The 16,231-nt window shown below is 48.7% G+C and overlaps 1 non-coding gene across 1 annotated transcript; it reads right to left on the bottom strand.

The window, feature by feature from the left end:
- Positions 1 to 3,267: 3,267 nt before the first annotated feature.
- On the bottom strand, positions 3,268 to 3,339 carry Trnak-uuu (transfer RNA lysine (anticodon UUU)). The gene has a single exon. It is a non-coding gene; the product is annotated as a tRNA-Lys (tRNA).
- Between the last annotated feature and the right edge of the window lie 12,892 nt (positions 3,340 to 16,231).

Genomic DNA, 16,231 nt, shown 5'->3' on the forward strand with positions numbered 1-16,231 from the left:
TTGAGGAGAATTTGCTCAAACCAAGCCGACTTTGACTCAAACTGTCGAGACCTCAAGACCGCCCTCCTGAATAAAAATACCCGGAAAAGGTTATCGACGACGCTATTGTGCCAGCCAACCAATTAGACCGTAACGTAATCTGTAAGAAAAAAGCCCTGAACGGGAACCGGCAAACTAACTTAGTTTTAACCCACTCATCCTCCACGCCAAGAGTGTCAACCGTGCTAAAAAACATCACAATATCCTAATGCAAAGTGACCGCTGAAACAGCCTATTCCCCGAACCACCGCGCGTTGTCTACCGGCGTAATAAGAATTTAGGTGACTTTCTTACTAACTCTCGTATCAACCGACCGGCAACTACTGGGTGCATGCCCTGCTATAAACCTCGATGTAAAGTATGCCCACACATGACCACTACACAGCGCGCCACCAGCACGGCTTCAGACTACTACGTAATTATAAAAGGTAACCATTAGCTGTGACTCCGCTAATGTCGTATATCTTCTAGAGTGCACTGTTTGTAGGCAACCATATATCGGCCAAATTGAAACGCCTTTCCGAATACGGTTCAATAATCACCGCTCTCACGCAAAAAGCTGCCCTAATTTGCCTCTGTCGAGACATGTGAACAGTCCCGGGCATGAATGTGAACATCTTAAAGCAACGATTTTAGAATCCGCCTTCAAAACGCACCACGACCGCGAGGTTCGGGAATCTTATCTCATTTATAAGTTTGGGTAAGCCACACTTGGGATTAATAAAAGTTACGGAAGACTAACGTGCTTATCCATCGATTAAAATTGACGGCTTCATCATTTTATAACTATGTTCATTATTCTTACCCTTGGGTTTCCCATCATAATTCGCAGAAACTCTCCTAATACATCAGCTTTGTTAGCCTAATGCGGCTCAACAATGCCATTTGTCCAGGGGAAGGAGGCCTCGTTCCCACAACCACTTAAGAATGTTTAACTCGTTGTGATCTATTCATATTTAACCTTTTGTGACCCTACCTATTTCCTGTTCAGTTGCGAGCTTCTGTGAAATGCTCTTTTGTGCCCCCTATCTATTCTCTTGACCCGCGGGGGGCACACCCATCTTCGCTTCCCCCCAACCAGTCTCCCCAGCCACTGAATACCTTACTGTATACTCTTCCCTTTCTTCTGAAACCGCGGTTGTCCAGTTTCCTGCATTGTCTGAACTTGCAGACCACGCGGCATACGTTGACCCGTCATGGTGCAACCTTAAACACTGCTGTGTTAAAACGACCCTTTCTCTCTCTCGCTCCCCCCGCCTTTTTTTCTTTATTTCTCTTTTTTTTCTTTTGGTTTGTTGTTGTCGTAACATAGGCGTAGCCCAACTGTATGTATACTCTCCATTTCCGAAACATTTTCCGCTCCTTCTCACAGTTTTTTGCAACCCTATATAAGAAATGCGTTCCAAATGTCTGCGAAAGCAAAATCATGTAACTTTACTCTGATGAAGGCAAGTCCCGTTGCCGCTACGTAAGTAAACCTTGTTTGTTATTGTTCTTGCTGTGTATCCGACTCTTTACTTATACGATATATATATATATATATATATATATATATATACATATAAATATGTATGTATATATAGTATAATTAAAGAGTCGGATACACTGAGAGAAGAATAACAAACAATATTTACTTACGTAGCGGCAACAGGACTTGCCTTCATCAGAGTAAAGTTACATGATTTTGCTGTCGGAAACATTTCAAACACATTTCTTATATAGGTTTGCATAAAACTGTGAGTAAGAGCGGAAAATGTTTCGGGAATGGAGAGTGTGCATACAGTCAGCCTACGCCAATGTTATAACAACAACAAACAAACCAACAAAAAAGGTGGGGGGGGGAGCGAGAGAGAGAAAAAGGGGTCGTGTTAACAATGCAGCGTTCAAGGTTGCACCATTACGGGTCAACGTATGCCGCGATGGCTGCAAGTTCAGACAATGGGGGAAACTGGACAACTGAGGTTTGAAAAGAGAGGGAAGAGTATACAGTAAGGTATCCAGTGGCTGGGACTACTGGTTCGGGCAGAAGCGAAGATGGGTGTGCCCCCCGCGGACGAAGAGAATAGATAGGGGGCACAAAAGAGCATTTCACAGAAGCTAGCAACTGAACAGGAAATAGGTAGGGTCACAAAAGGTTAAACATGAATAGATCACAAAGAGTTAAACATTCTTAAGTGGTGGTGGGAACGAGGCCTCCTTCCCCAGGACAAATGGCATTGTTGAGCCGCATTAGGCTAATAAAGCTGCTGTATTAGGAGAGTTTCTGTTTATTCTGATGGCAAACTCGAGGCTTGGACTAATGAACATAGTTATAAAATATATGAATCCGCTAATTTTAATTGAGGGATGAGCACGTTAGTTTTCCGTAACTTTCATTAATTCCAAGTGTGGCTGACCCAAACTTATAAATGAGATAAGATTCCCGAACCTCGCAGTCGTGGTGCGTTTTGAAGGCGGATTCTAAAATCGTTGCTTTAAGATGTTCAAATGCATGCCCGAGACTGTTCACATGTCTTGACAGGGGCAAATAAGGTCAGCTTTTTGCATGAGAGCGGTGATTATTGAACCGTATTCGGAAGGGTGTTTCAGTTTGGCCGATATATTGTTGCCTACAAACAGTGCACTCTAGAAAATATACGACATTAGCGGAGTCACAGTTAAAGTTACCTTTTATATTTACGTAGTAGTCGTACGTTGACTATTACGTTGACTATTACACGACCCCTTTTTCTCTCTCTCGGTCCCCCCCCCTTTTTTTGTTTTTGTTTTGTTTGTTGTTTTTGTAACATAGGCGTAGCCTGACTGTATGCACACTCTCCATTTCCGAAACACTTTCCGCTCCTTCTCACAGTTTTATGCAAACCTATATAAGAAATGTGTTCGAAATGTTTGCTACAGCAAAATCATGTAACGTTACTCTGATGAACGTAAGTCCCGTTGCCGCTATGTAACTGAACATTGTTTGTCATTGTTCTTGCTGTGTATCCAACTCTTTACTTATACTATTTCTGCGCGCTTTGTGAGTTTATCTTTCTGTAGATTTGTATATATATATATATATATGTATATATACATATATGAGGGACTCGTCGAGAAAATACAGAACGATAGGTCGGCAGTCTACAATGCCAAAGGAGGCATAGGGGTGTTGTTAAGGGTTTTTTTTACTACGATTAGTGCAGTTAACATTTTTTAAATAAACGTTAGAAAGAATGAAATAAAAACACGCGCCCAGAGTGGGGACCGAACCCACACCTTTCGATTAAATCTCGAATACCTTACCAATTCGGCTATCTGGGCGACTGTGTTCTCCTTCACTTTCTGGGGTATTTATATTTACCAGAACGGTATCTCACGCTTGAGGGTGGTGGCCAGCGCCACTATGATTTCACGGGGAGAAGGGGACCTTCTGTATTTTCTCAACGAGTCCCTCATTTACCAACTATATTATCTGCGAAAGCCTAGCGAAGGTCTCGGCTCTGGCAGCCTTGATGCCAAGGTAGCATAAGAAGGTTCCCCGCCAGTTGACGATATTGTCACGAAGACAAGGACGAAGCAGTTGTCTTGAATGAGAAATACGTTTATTGGAGCGAACTTGTGCTCCCCGAACAACTGAAAAAAATACAGAGGCGGCGAAGCAGCGGTCAACAAAGTGACTTGCACAGGCGAGTGGCGTCGAATCGAATGCTCCGGCGTCCACACTGCAGGCTTTTTATCTTTCGGCGCGCGTGGTTCTCGAAACGTCGATTCACATCGAGAACATAGTAGATCCAAGAAGATTATTCTGGGCTGTTCACGTTAGATCGGAATGCTCTCCCTATCACGACAGATAACACATGCGGCACAGAAAGAAAGAATGGAACACGCGCTTCCCTTGGCGCAGAGATAACACAGACCGGCGCAGCCGGGCGGTAAAAGCAAAACACAAATAAACAAACCCAATGTATGGTTCGCGGCATTACCCCCCCTCTAAGAGTGCATCGACCCGATGCTAACATAAGCGACAGTCCGAACAAATGAAAATAAAAGTTCGTCATCGTCTGTAGAAAGGTTTTAAGCGAACCACGTGGACGACTTCAGGCCGCGTGCGTCGTCGTGATGTGCCGGAGTCACCATCGGGGATCACTTCGTAGGTAAGTTGGCCAACACGTCGTAGAATCTTGTAGGGTCCAAAATACCGTCGCAGGAGCTTCTCACTGAGTCCGCGTCGTCGGATGGGAGTCCAAACCCACACACGATCCCCTGGTTGGTACTCGGCGTCTCGGCGTCGGAGGTTGTAGCGGCCCGCATCCCCCAGCTGCTGGTCCGTTATACGAACTCGAGCGAGCTGGCGGGCCTCCTCCGCACGTTGAAGATATCCGTGGACGTCGGCGTTGAGGTCGTCGTCTTCTACGTGCGGAAGCATGGCGTCGAGCATCGTAGTTGGCCTTCTACCGTAGACAAGCTCGGACGGCGTCAGCTGCGTCGTCTCCTGGATAGCCGTGTTGTACGCAAACGTGACATACGGGAGCACTTCGTCCCAAGTCTTATGTTCAACGTCAACGTACATTGACAGCATATCTGCGATTGTCTTGTTCAGACGTTCTGTTAGTCAGTTCGTTTGGGGGTGGTACGCCGTCGTTCTTCGGTGATCCGTGTTGCTGTAGCGTAATACTCCTTGCATCAGCTCCGCAGTAAATGCCGTTCCGCGGTCGGTGATTAGGACTTCCGGGGCTCCATGTCGCAGCACAACTTGGCTTATAAAGAACTTTGCCACTTCTTGTGCAGTCCCCCTCGGAAGAGCGGCGGTCTCTGCGTAGCGCGTCATGTAGTCTGTCGCTACGACAATCCACTTGTTCTGTGATCGTGACGTAGGGAACGGGCCTAAAAGGTCCATTCCAATCTGTTGAAATGGTCTCGATGGGACGGCGATCGGTTGCAGAAGTCCGGCGGGTCTTGTCGGCGGCGTTTTTCGTCGTTGGCAGTCCCGGCAGCTCCGGACGTAGTGGGTGACGTCAGAGGTAAGGCCGGGCCAGTAGTACCTCGCCTTGATTTTTCCAATAGTGCGCGCTGTGCCGAGATGTCCGGAAGACGGGTCGTCGTGGCACGCTTCCAAAATTTCGTCACGAAGGTCCGCGGGGATGACGAGAAGGTAATTCGCTCTTGTTGCGGTGCTGAAACTCTTCTTCACGAGGACGGAGTTTCTCAGGCTGAATGCTGGTAAGCTGCGTTTGAAGGTCCTAGGAACGGCAACGTTGCATCCCTCGAGGTACTCGATTATGACGCGTAAGTCGGGGTCGGCACGCTGCTGGGCGGCTAGGTCGCTCTCCGTCACGATCCCGAAGAACGCGCTGTCTTCGTCAGCGTCTTGTGGTGGTGGGTCGACGGGGGCGCGGGACAGGCAGTCGGCGTCGGAGTGTTTCCTGCCGGATTTATAAACGACTGTAACGTCGAACTCCTGCAGGCGCAAGCTCCACCGCCCAAGACGGCCAGAGGGGTCCTTCAAATTGGCGAGCCAACACAGCGCATGGTGGTCTGTTACAACTTTGAATGGCCTTCCATACACGTATGGGCGAAATTTTGAAATCGCCCATATAATAGCCAGGCACTCTTTCTCAGAGGCAGAATAGTTTTTCTCCTCCTTCGACAGACCACGGCTGGCATAGGCGATTACCCTTTCGCAGCCGCTTTGCTTTTGGACAAGGACGGCACCCAAGCCTATATCACTGGCGTCCGTGTGCATTTCCGTTTCGGCATTTTCGTCGAAATGAGCGAGCACGGGTGGTCTTTGCAGGCGTTTTTGCAGCTCGCAGAATGCTTTTTCTTGGTCGTTTTCCCAGCTAAAAGGGGTGCTATCTTTCGTCAAGCGCGTGAGTGGCTCTGCAATGCGTGCGAAGTTTGCGACGAAGCGCCGGTAGTATGCGCACAGCCCGAGAAATCTTCGCACGCCCTTCTTGTCTTTCGGCCTTGGGAAGTTCGCAATGGCTGAAGTTTTTGCCGGGTCAGGTAGGACTCCCGCGGCGTTGACGACGTGGCCCAAGAACTTGAGTTCCCCGTATGCGAAACGGCACTTTTCAGGCTTCAGTGTCAACCCCGACGTACGAATGGCCTCGAGTACAGACTCCAACCTTGCAAGGCGTTCGTCGAAAGTCCGGGCGAATACCACTACGTCGTCGAGGTATACGAGGCAGGTGTGCCACTTAAGGCCAGCTAGCACAGTGTCCATGACTCTTTGAAACGTCGCTGGTGCTGTGCACAGCCCAAACGGCATCACCTTGAACTCGTATAGGCCGTCTGGGGTTATAAATGCAGTCTTCTCTCGGTCTCTCTCGTCCACTTCAATTTGCCAGTAGCCGGTCTTCAGGTCCATCGATGAGAAGTACTTTGCGTGGCAGAGGTGGTCGAGGGCGTCGTCGATTCGGGGGAGGGGGTACACGTCCTTTTTCGTGATTTTGTTCAGTCGCCGGTAGTCAACACAAAACCTTAATGTGCCGTCTTTTTTCTTTACGAGTACGACGGGCGCAGCCCAGGGGCTTTTCGATGGCTGTATAATGTCGTCGCTGAGCATGTCGTCGACTTGAGTCCGGATGGCTTCCCGTTCGTGTGAAGAGACGCGGTACGGTGACTGTCGGGTGGGTCGGGCTCCATCTTCGGTTATTATTCGGTGCTTCGCTAGAGGGGTCTGACGTAGTTTTGCGCTCGACGAAAAACATTCGCTATAGCGACGCAGCAAAGCCAATAACTTGTTCCGTTGTTCTTGCGGTAGCGCCGGATTCACGTCGAAAGGCTGCGGGAGCTTGAAGGTTTCAACGGGTGTGCGCTCAAAGTCGGCGACCGCGATCACGTCACTTGCTTCTTGCGCTTCTTCGAGGAATGCAATTGCCGCGCCCTTGTTTAAATGCTGGTACTCCTCGGTGAAATTCGTAACCAAAATGTGGGATTGGTGTTCCTTGAAGCGCGCAATGCCTCTTGCGACCGACACACCACGGTTGAGAAGCACCCTTTGATCGGTGTCTACGATAGCGTCGACGTCAGGAGCAGCATCTTCACAGTAGACTGCGACCATCAAGCTTGCGCAGGGTGGCAAGGTGACGTGATCATCGGCGATCCTTACAGCTGCACGGATTTCGGGGTTCGATTCCGGCGTCATGGAGTGGTCGGAGGAAAAAGTTATCGACTTCGTCTGCAGATCGATTATTGCGCCGTTGTCCGTCAAAAAGTCCATTCCGAGAATTACGTCGCGGGAGCAGTTGGGCAAAACGACGAACACCGCAGGGTACGTCGTGCCGTCTATGGTGACGCGCGATGTGCACGTTCCACTTGGCGTCACGAGGTGGCCTCCTGCTGTGCGTATGTGCGGACCGTCCCATCTGGTCATAACTTTCTTCAGTTTAGACGCAAATGGTCCGCTCAACACGGAGTAGTCGGCTCCCGTGTCTACGAGGGCGACTACATCAAAGCCGTCGATGGACACCTTGACGTCGGATGCCGCCTTCCTCGAGTTCCGGGTGCGTCGGGGCGTCGCATCTCGGCTTGTGCGTGTTGATGGTCGGGCACTGTGCGTCGTCGTTGTCATCGTCTTCTCAGCGGACGTCTCGGTCCGGTCGGGTGCGCGTCGCGGCTTATAGCTGTCGTCGTGTACGGGAGTCTCGTCAGGTCTGGGTCGGGTCGTCGGGATGAGGGCATGTTGTGAGTCACTGTCTTCCGCGAGTCGTTGCGTCGTTGGAGGGTTTTCATTTTTCCGCGATCGTGCAACTTTACCTCCAGAAGTTGCATCTTTTAGTTTCCCCCGCGTGGGCTGGGGGACCTTCCACGTGAGAACTCAGCATTGCTACGGCGGTTCGGCGACGGGTATGGGTAGGGTGACGGCGAACGGTTGAAACGGGCTGGTCGACGGCTGGTGTTGGACAGGTACTCTTCGATCTCCGATGGGCGCTGGCCAGTTCGGGGGCGGGGTGCGTCGACGGAGAACCCTCGCAAACCGAGCCTCCTGTAGGGGCAGCGACGGTAGACGTGGTCGGCCTCTCCGCAGTGGTAGCACAGCGGACGATTGTCGGACGTTCGCCACACGTCGGTCTTCCTTGGGGCAGGGGGTTGCGCCGCAGGTGGTCGGGCCGGCGAGAGGGGCCGACGGTACGGAGCCTCGTGACGATAGGGTGCAGGTGGGCGAGGGCGATGTACAGCAGCCGCGTAGGTCATGGCTTGCGGCTCGCGAGGTGCTACTGGCGTCGTTGAAGTTCCCAGCGCTTGCTGCACTTCTTCTCTAATGACGTCGGTAAGAGAAGCGACTTGTGGTTGCGGCGGCGTCGGGAGCAGTTTCCGCAGCTCCTCCCTCACTATTTCGCGGATAGTGTCGCGTAGTGAGTCGGAGTTGATAGCGCTGGCACCAAGCGTCTCCGAAACCAGCGCATTGATTGGGCGGTCGTACTGCCTCGTTCGGATTTCGAGCGTCTTCTCCATCGCGGCGGCCTCAGACGCGAATTCGGACACGGTCTTGGGGGGGTTGCGAACAAGGCACGCGAAGAGCTCTTGCTTCACACCTCGCATCAGAAACCGTAGTTTCTTTTCTTCCGTCATTCCTGGGTCCGCACGGCGGAAAAGTCGCTTCATTTCCTCGATGAAGATTACGACTCCTTCGTTCGGGTGTTGCGTTCGAGTTTCCAGTAAAATCGCAGCTCGTTCTTTTCTCACCACGGTCGTGAAGGTCTTAAGGAACTCGCTTTTGAATTGCGTCCAGTCGGTCAAGGCGCTCTCGTGGTTTTCAAACCAAGTTCGGGCTGCATCCTCCAAGTAAAAGAAAACATGCCGGAAGGTTTCTTCATCGTCCCACCTGTGGAAAATCCGCACGCGCTCCAGCTTCTCCAACCATTCCTCTGGATCTTCAGCGGGGGCTCCCCGGAACGATGGCGGTTCCCGGGGCTGCTGCAGCATGATTGGCGACGTTGTTTCTTGTACCATGGTGTTGGTTGCAGCGTTCCTTTTCTTGGGCCCTTCTGGCATCAAACCGAACTCGGGCGGTAAATCTTGCAGGCGGGGGCTGGCTCTTGTTGGACTGGCTTGGCGGCTTTTCGAGGTTGTAGTGGGCATGAAGGGTGCGTACCCAGCACCTCCACCAGTTGTCACGAAGACAAGGACGAAGCAGTTGTCTAGAATGAGAAATACGTTTATTGGAGCGAACTTGTGCTCCCCGAACAACTCAAAAGAATACAGAGGCGGCGAAGCAGCGGTCAACAAAGTGACTTGCACAGGCGAGTGGCGTCGAATCGAATGCTCCGGCGTCCGCACTGCAGGCTTTTTATCTTTCGGCGCGCGTGGTTCTCGAAACGTCGATTCACATCGAGAACATAGTAGATCCAAGAAGATTATTCTGGGCTGTTCACGTTAGATCGGAATGCTCTCCCTATCACGACAGATAACACATGCGGCACAGAAAGAAAGAATGGAACACGCGCTTCCCTTGGCGCAGAGATAACACAGACCGGCGCAGCCGGGCGGTAAAAGCAAAACACAAATAAACAAACCCAATGTATGGTTCGCGGCAATATACCGACAGAACAGCACGCCACGAAAGGGCACGCGGCAGAAGAGCACCGCCATAACAGCACGGCGTCCAAAGAGCACGCGACAAAAGAGCACGCGACAAAACAGCACAGCGTAAGAAGGGCACAGCGTCAAAAGCGCACACAACAGAATAGCACGGCGACAAAACAGCTAACGACAAAACAGCACACCGCAAGGGCAAAGCTCTGAAACAGTTGGGTGTGGTGGCGTAGCTAGGTAGTCTGACGTAGTGGCGGGGCGGGCTGGGGCCGGGTAGCACGCATTTTCTCTGTCCTGGGCCGGGCTCGGGCTTGAACCAAAATTTTCGGGCCGTGCCAGCCCGAGCTGCCCTGGCCATCCCTGCGGCCCGGCAATCCTGTGCCGCAAATTATAAATTGTTGACAACAAAAAAGTTTTTTGTTGATCTTTCAGGTTAAGTGAGAACAAAAAGAAGCGAAGTGTAAATTGATTACGGCGCTGTTAAAGATATGATAAAAGGCGATTGCGCTTAGAAAGCCTTTACACCAATAAAAAAATATCTGGGACCCATCAGCATAGTGGGAGAGAGTGGGCCAGAAAACGACGACACTCTAGCCACACAGTACAACATGATTGTCTTTTCCATTTTCTTTTCAAACAAACACAAACAGAACCAGCATGACCGGGATTTTGGACTGTATGCAGAGTTTTAAGGACCAATTTTTGAAGAAGAGCCCATGATTTCTTCCGGGAAGAATTTTTTCAAAACCACAAAAGAGGCAAAAAAGAACACAAGCGCGATAAAATATTGCTGCCAACGTAACTAGAGGAAAATACTAAAATGAAGTGGTTAAACGGGACGCATCGTAAGCTCAAATTTCAGCAAATAATGAATAGCGAGAACTGCAGGATCTGCTGAAGAATTTTGATATTGCAAAAATTTATCCACTTGCTCCGAATCATCTAAAGTATCCTCGGTGTGTCTTTATTTCGAAGACTGGCGAACGAAGTGGCAAAAAGAGTTCATGAATATTGAAAAAAGAGTTTCTAATTGAGGATATTGAAGTTGTACAAAGTTCAGTCCAAGTTTAATGGAAATGTAAATCCAAGTTAGTCGTATTGGCTTTGTGCTTGCGATTTTTAAGCTAACAGCAAACTTCTTCGAGTTCATGTTTATAGCCTGTCAGACTAGGGAGGGCATTTAACAAGTATGGCGGGCTTAGGCTTAATTTATCAAATTCTGCCAGGCTCGGGTCGGGCTCGGGCCCACCTTTTAGAAGTGTTCCGGGCCCAGGCTGTCCGGCCATGTCCTGGCCAACCTTGTACCACCCGCCTACGGTTCGTACTCAACACGGTGCTTCCCGGCGTGACCAATTACACGCCCAACGCCTATCACGTACCCTGTATCCACCCCCCAGTTCCCGTCTAACTCGTGAGGCTGCGTGCCTCATTCGGCAGGCTCAAACCTCTTCACTCCCCTCCCATCACATTCTTCACCGCATCTATCGGCGCCCTGGTCATCCTTCCTGTCCCACCTGTTCTTCCTACCCATCCATTCCTCATTCTTATTGGGAGTGCACCCCGCCATCACTTGACCCATCCCTCGCCTCCATCACCTCCTGGGAGCTCTGGTTGTCTCCCCCGCCGACAGTAAACATCCAGGCTGCCCAGGAAGCTCTCTACAAACACATGCACCGGATCCGCACGGACATTCTGGAGTACTACGCGGATCCGGTGAATTGAACTTTGAAATTAGGACCTGGACTTAGGTCCTGTGAAAAATAAAGTTTGTTCTCTCTCTCTATCGGGCAGGTTTGGGCCTGGCCTAGAAACTGCGGCCCGGGTAGGGCTCTTGTTAGGGCACAGCTCGGGCCCGGGACGGTCCAAAAGGACGAGACCGGCCCCGGCCCGCGCGCCGTGCTCGGTCCGGGCAGCACGCATTCTCTCAGGCCAGGGCGGTGCTTGCATTTGAATGAAAACACTGTTTGGGCCGAGCCGGCCCGCGCAGACACTGAATACCGGCAGTCGTGTGCCGCAAATTTAGAATGTTGACAACAAAAAATTCGGCTCATTGATCGTTTGGGTCAAATGAAAACAAAAAAAGCGAAGTGCTGTCTGTCTGTCACCATGGCGATGCTAAAAAATAACAAAATGACCTGTTGCGCTTAGAAAGCCATCAAGCCAACAAAAGAAAACGTATGGGCTTCATCAGCATAATGGAAGAGAACGGGTCAGAAAACGAGAGCACTCTGGTAGTAGAGTACATGATTGTCTCTTTTCTCTGTTTTCCAAACTAACAAAAAGAACAAATGTGACCTGGACATTGCACTTTGTGTGGACCATAACACCAAACATTAGTTAACGTACCCTTGGGTCTTTCTTAAAGCTTTTTATACAGATATCTTTTTGCCCATAAATCGAGTTTTTGAGTAGAAAACTTTGTGAGCATGGGAGGAACTAAGGTCTACTTGGATAGACACCCGGTGCAAGCCGACAACGAACCTTGGCAAATTAAATTGAGAGAAGTAGAAGTTAAACTAGCTCTCGGCAGAGTGCGCTAGCGTCAAAACAAGTAGGAAAAGATTTATTTGGGAAATGAATTGAATTAAATAACGAAACGTGGAATATCTGTCCAAGAAATTCAATAATAAAAATATCCACTTTCTCAGCATCATTTAAGCGATCCTCATTGTACTTTAAGTTCGGAGAGTGTCGCAAATGCAGCGCCTGTTTTACCAAAATTTTCCGTAAAGATGCATTATTTAGGTCAGGATATTTGTGTTGTACAGATATAGGTCTAAGTATTGAACAAGTGTAAATTCAATATACTCCCTGTAGGCTTATTTTAGGCTAAAAACACTAAACTTTGAAGGATCACGTTTGGGGTCTGGCGGACTCTGGCTGAGCTTAAAAAAGAGTGCGCGGGCTGGGGTTTCTTTTATTAAATGCTTCCGGGCTCGGGCAGGGCTCGGGCTTTTATCTTAATGTTTAGTCCGGCTTGGGTCTCGCCCTGGCCATGTCTCTGCCAGGCGGGTTCAGGCCGGGCCTAGAAATTCCGGCCCCCATACTGCTCTAGGCTCTGTCATCGAACGATTGCTGCCCTCTCCCACTCGACCCGCGAATTACGCGGTTGTTTGAAGCACGCGTTCGCTCAATTTATTTATTTTAAGTGCGAATGCACTTTATAAGCGACCCCAAAACATCCACCGCCGGCGACGGCGGCGTCGGCGTCCGCAGTGCTCCTCTATATTTAAAAAAGAAACAGCATCCGGCGCCAGGTTTCGATCCGAGGACTTTGCGGCCGCAGCGCGACGCTCTAACGACCAAGCCACGGAGGCGACGCTGATATCAGTGAGAGTAACGCGCCTTATATCTTTAACGCATTCAAACTACGTCGTCAGCGGCGTGCGTTGGCGACTCAGCGGCGTTATAGCGGCTTGATAACAGCGTGGTGTACACGTGATACTACAAACCTGATGGAAGAGATGGAAGAGAAGGCGGCGAGGCGGTGGGCTGCGGGGGCCGAGCGCAAGCGCCGCAAGCGGGCCGACAACCGTGCATTCGCACTTTCACATTCTCTTCCTCGGGGAAATGTTTTTTTGTTTTTGTTTTCAACACTTCAATTCACGGGTATGACAGGGGCACGCGCGCCGGCTCAAACAGCGGCCATGTTGATTTTCTCGCACCATTCGTTCACCGGTACTACACCCCGCCCGATTGCGGAAAAAAATGGTCCCACAAAATACGGTCCCGGAACAAATGGTCCCGGAACAATGGGCTGCCGACACAAATGTTCCCGAAACTAATTGTCCCGGAACAAATAGTCCAACAAATGGTCCCAACTTCAAAGTAGGAAAAAATGGTCCCACCACTACTGCACCTATGCATGAGCGCCTCTTTGAGGGAAGGAGGGAGGGGGTAAGTGTATTTATATTAATATGTCTGTATTTGTGCGTAATGTATTTTGCATCTGTCTACGTACAGGGTGATGAAAGTTAAGTCGACATTTATTTTTAAAATTAGACGCTTAAATATACGTGAAGGCCACCGCTACAGTGAGGTTATGCACCAAGGGGGACACACAGTGAGGTGGTAAATATAGATGTCCGTAGCTTAGTTAACTTCAATTGTTTAATTAACTTTTTAGCGGCTGCAGTAAGCAGGCATGTCTGTATTGAAAATTTAGAGGCAATCGTGTTTCCACGAAGTTCCATTTCACAAAATTCTTTTAGCGCATTCGCACTCTCAGATGACGAACCGTGAAGTTTAATTGCCGCTCGCATGATTACGCATGCAAGACCGTGAAGACCAGTGCAAATCTCCTCCCTTTTGTGACGCGCCTGCTGTGTACGGTGTTTAGTAAGACAACGAAGAGGAGGCATAAGAAAAAGTGACAACTGGCGCCCTTTCAGTCCTGGCTGGCGTTTTCGGAATCTGCAGTACTCAGAACCGCAATCGAAACCGAACAAAGGGGAGGAGCTTTGTGCCGGTCGTCACTGTCTAGCATGCGTAATCATGCGAACGGTAATTAAACTTCGCAGTTCCATACCTCGGAGTACAGATGCGCTAGAAGAATTCTGCCAAATGAAACTACATGGAACTTCTGAATACAAACATGGCTGCTTACTGCAGCCACAAAAAAGTTAATAATTCAATTTTATTAATTAAGTCACCGACCTCAAAATTTAGCACCTCATTCTGTGTTCCCCTGGACGCATAACCTCACTGTAGAGGTGGTGTTCACGTAAAATTAAACGCCTAATTAAAAAAAACTGTCAAAATAACTTTCCTCACCCTGTATATTATATTTGCTAAGGCTGAATTTACTATCAGTTAAATGCTGCATACAACTTTGTCGTCGTACGTGCATGTTCTCCCATGCTTCTTTGCTTGTGTTCTTCCGTTTATTAAAGCTTGTTAAGCGAGTCCCACTTGAGCCTGTGCGGGGAACCTATTTACAGTGGCAGTAACATTTAGGTTATGTGGAGTATCGAAAATGTGAGTGGGCCGGTATTGATGAATATCAAACAACATAGAGATGTACTAGTGCATCACGCTCGCCGATTTATCGCTATTTCAAAAAAGAATTTCCCATGATGAATGGTATATTTCGTTAGCTAAGCTGCGTTTCGGCGCTCTCCACCTGAAAGGCTTGGATATCTGCAGTCGGATCAAGCGAAGCGGCGCTAGTAAAGATTTTGGAACTTGATAATTTGGCAGCTTGCAGCTTAGATACATTTGTTGTTTTTTTTTCTAAAAATATGCAATGTAGCTATTATTACGCCTCGTATCTTGCTCAAAGGTTTAGAAGACTGCTGCTAACATGATTTGTTAATTTTGCCGGCCTGTTGCGGGAGCGTAACATTAGCTAAGGGCAGCAGGTGAGCCCATCGGGACTGGTCACCAACCATCAACAACAAACTTTATTGTTCGCAATTGCATTTGAGCACAAATATATACAGTTTTTTTGCGCAAATACGAAAACATGTTGTCGCTCGTCTTTCTTACGGCTTTACTTTCCCAGAAATTGCGAGAACCAAAGACAGTCACTTGTCATGGTTCCATGGAAAGCCAACGATTGATGCAGGTCGATGTACCACGCCACCAGACTTGCCTTTCTGGGACGCCCCTTAAAACCCAAGATTAAACAGGAAGGAGCGGGCGGTGGGGAGTGTAGGTGGTTCGTTTCGGTAGAATATTTCTTTTGCTTGAGCTGGCCCTCGTTGCCCTCTTTAGAAGAAATTTGTCATGGTGCTGAATGTAGCGATAGCCACGTTGGACCAGCGGCCCAGCGGATGGTGCGCGAGGTAGTCGTAATCAGGCGTGCTCATGTCTCGGAACACTGCCTGTCACCAACCTCTCTTATTCGCGGCGGTTCCTCGCGACAGGTGCGCCTTCCTGGAACACGGCCGGACTCAAAAACTGTCTTCCTCAGTGAGAAAGGAGCGTGGAGTCTGGCTGTGCCTGGACTTAGTTGCTGTTAGTGTAGTGGCTGTGACAAGGAAAACCTCGGAGAGGGGTGCGCAAAACTAGCGAAAATATATAATTAGCGGATGTAACGGTTTAATAGTTATAATAGCGGAAATAAAAATAAATTGTAGTGCGGAATTTTTATAAATACAGAATAAATAAATAAATAAATAAATAAATAAATAAATAAATAAATAAACAAATATAACAAAAGAAATACAAACGTGAAAAACTAATACAAACAACTTAAGAAATAAAAATGTATTTTCAAACATCTACAACAAAGAATGAAATGAAAACCCGGAAAATAACGGCGGAAACACACATAAAAATAACAAGAAACAGGCCAACTGTGTTAAGCCATGCATTTGCATTTGAGCAAAAATGTATACTAAAATGAAGCGATGGTTTACTGACAGCTTTTGTCACAGAAGGCAATATTACACCACTCCAGCAAGATGCAACAAATTTAAACAAAGAGCCAATGTAAGGTTTTGTGGAATTATTTTGCCCGATGAGGTGCCGAGGACCATTTCATCCCGGGCCATAAGTTCCGGAACCATTTGTTCCTACTTTAAAGTTCGGGCCATTTGTTCCGGGACCATAAGTTGTTTTTACGGCAAGCAAATCAGCTAAGGCATTTGGGCGGTGTTCACTGCGGTATAATGCATTCTTAATGATATTTGCTGAATATAAAAGGCACTCTCCCTTTACAAAGAAAGCA

Source organism: Haemaphysalis longicornis, unplaced genomic scaffold (genome assembly GCF_048455015.1).
Source record: "Haemaphysalis longicornis isolate Haplotype H1 unplaced genomic scaffold, Haemaphysalis longicornis Haplotype H1 scaffold_13, whole genome shotgun sequence".
Classification (NCBI taxonomy): Eukaryota; Metazoa; Arthropoda; class Arachnida; order Ixodida; family Ixodidae; genus Haemaphysalis; species Haemaphysalis longicornis.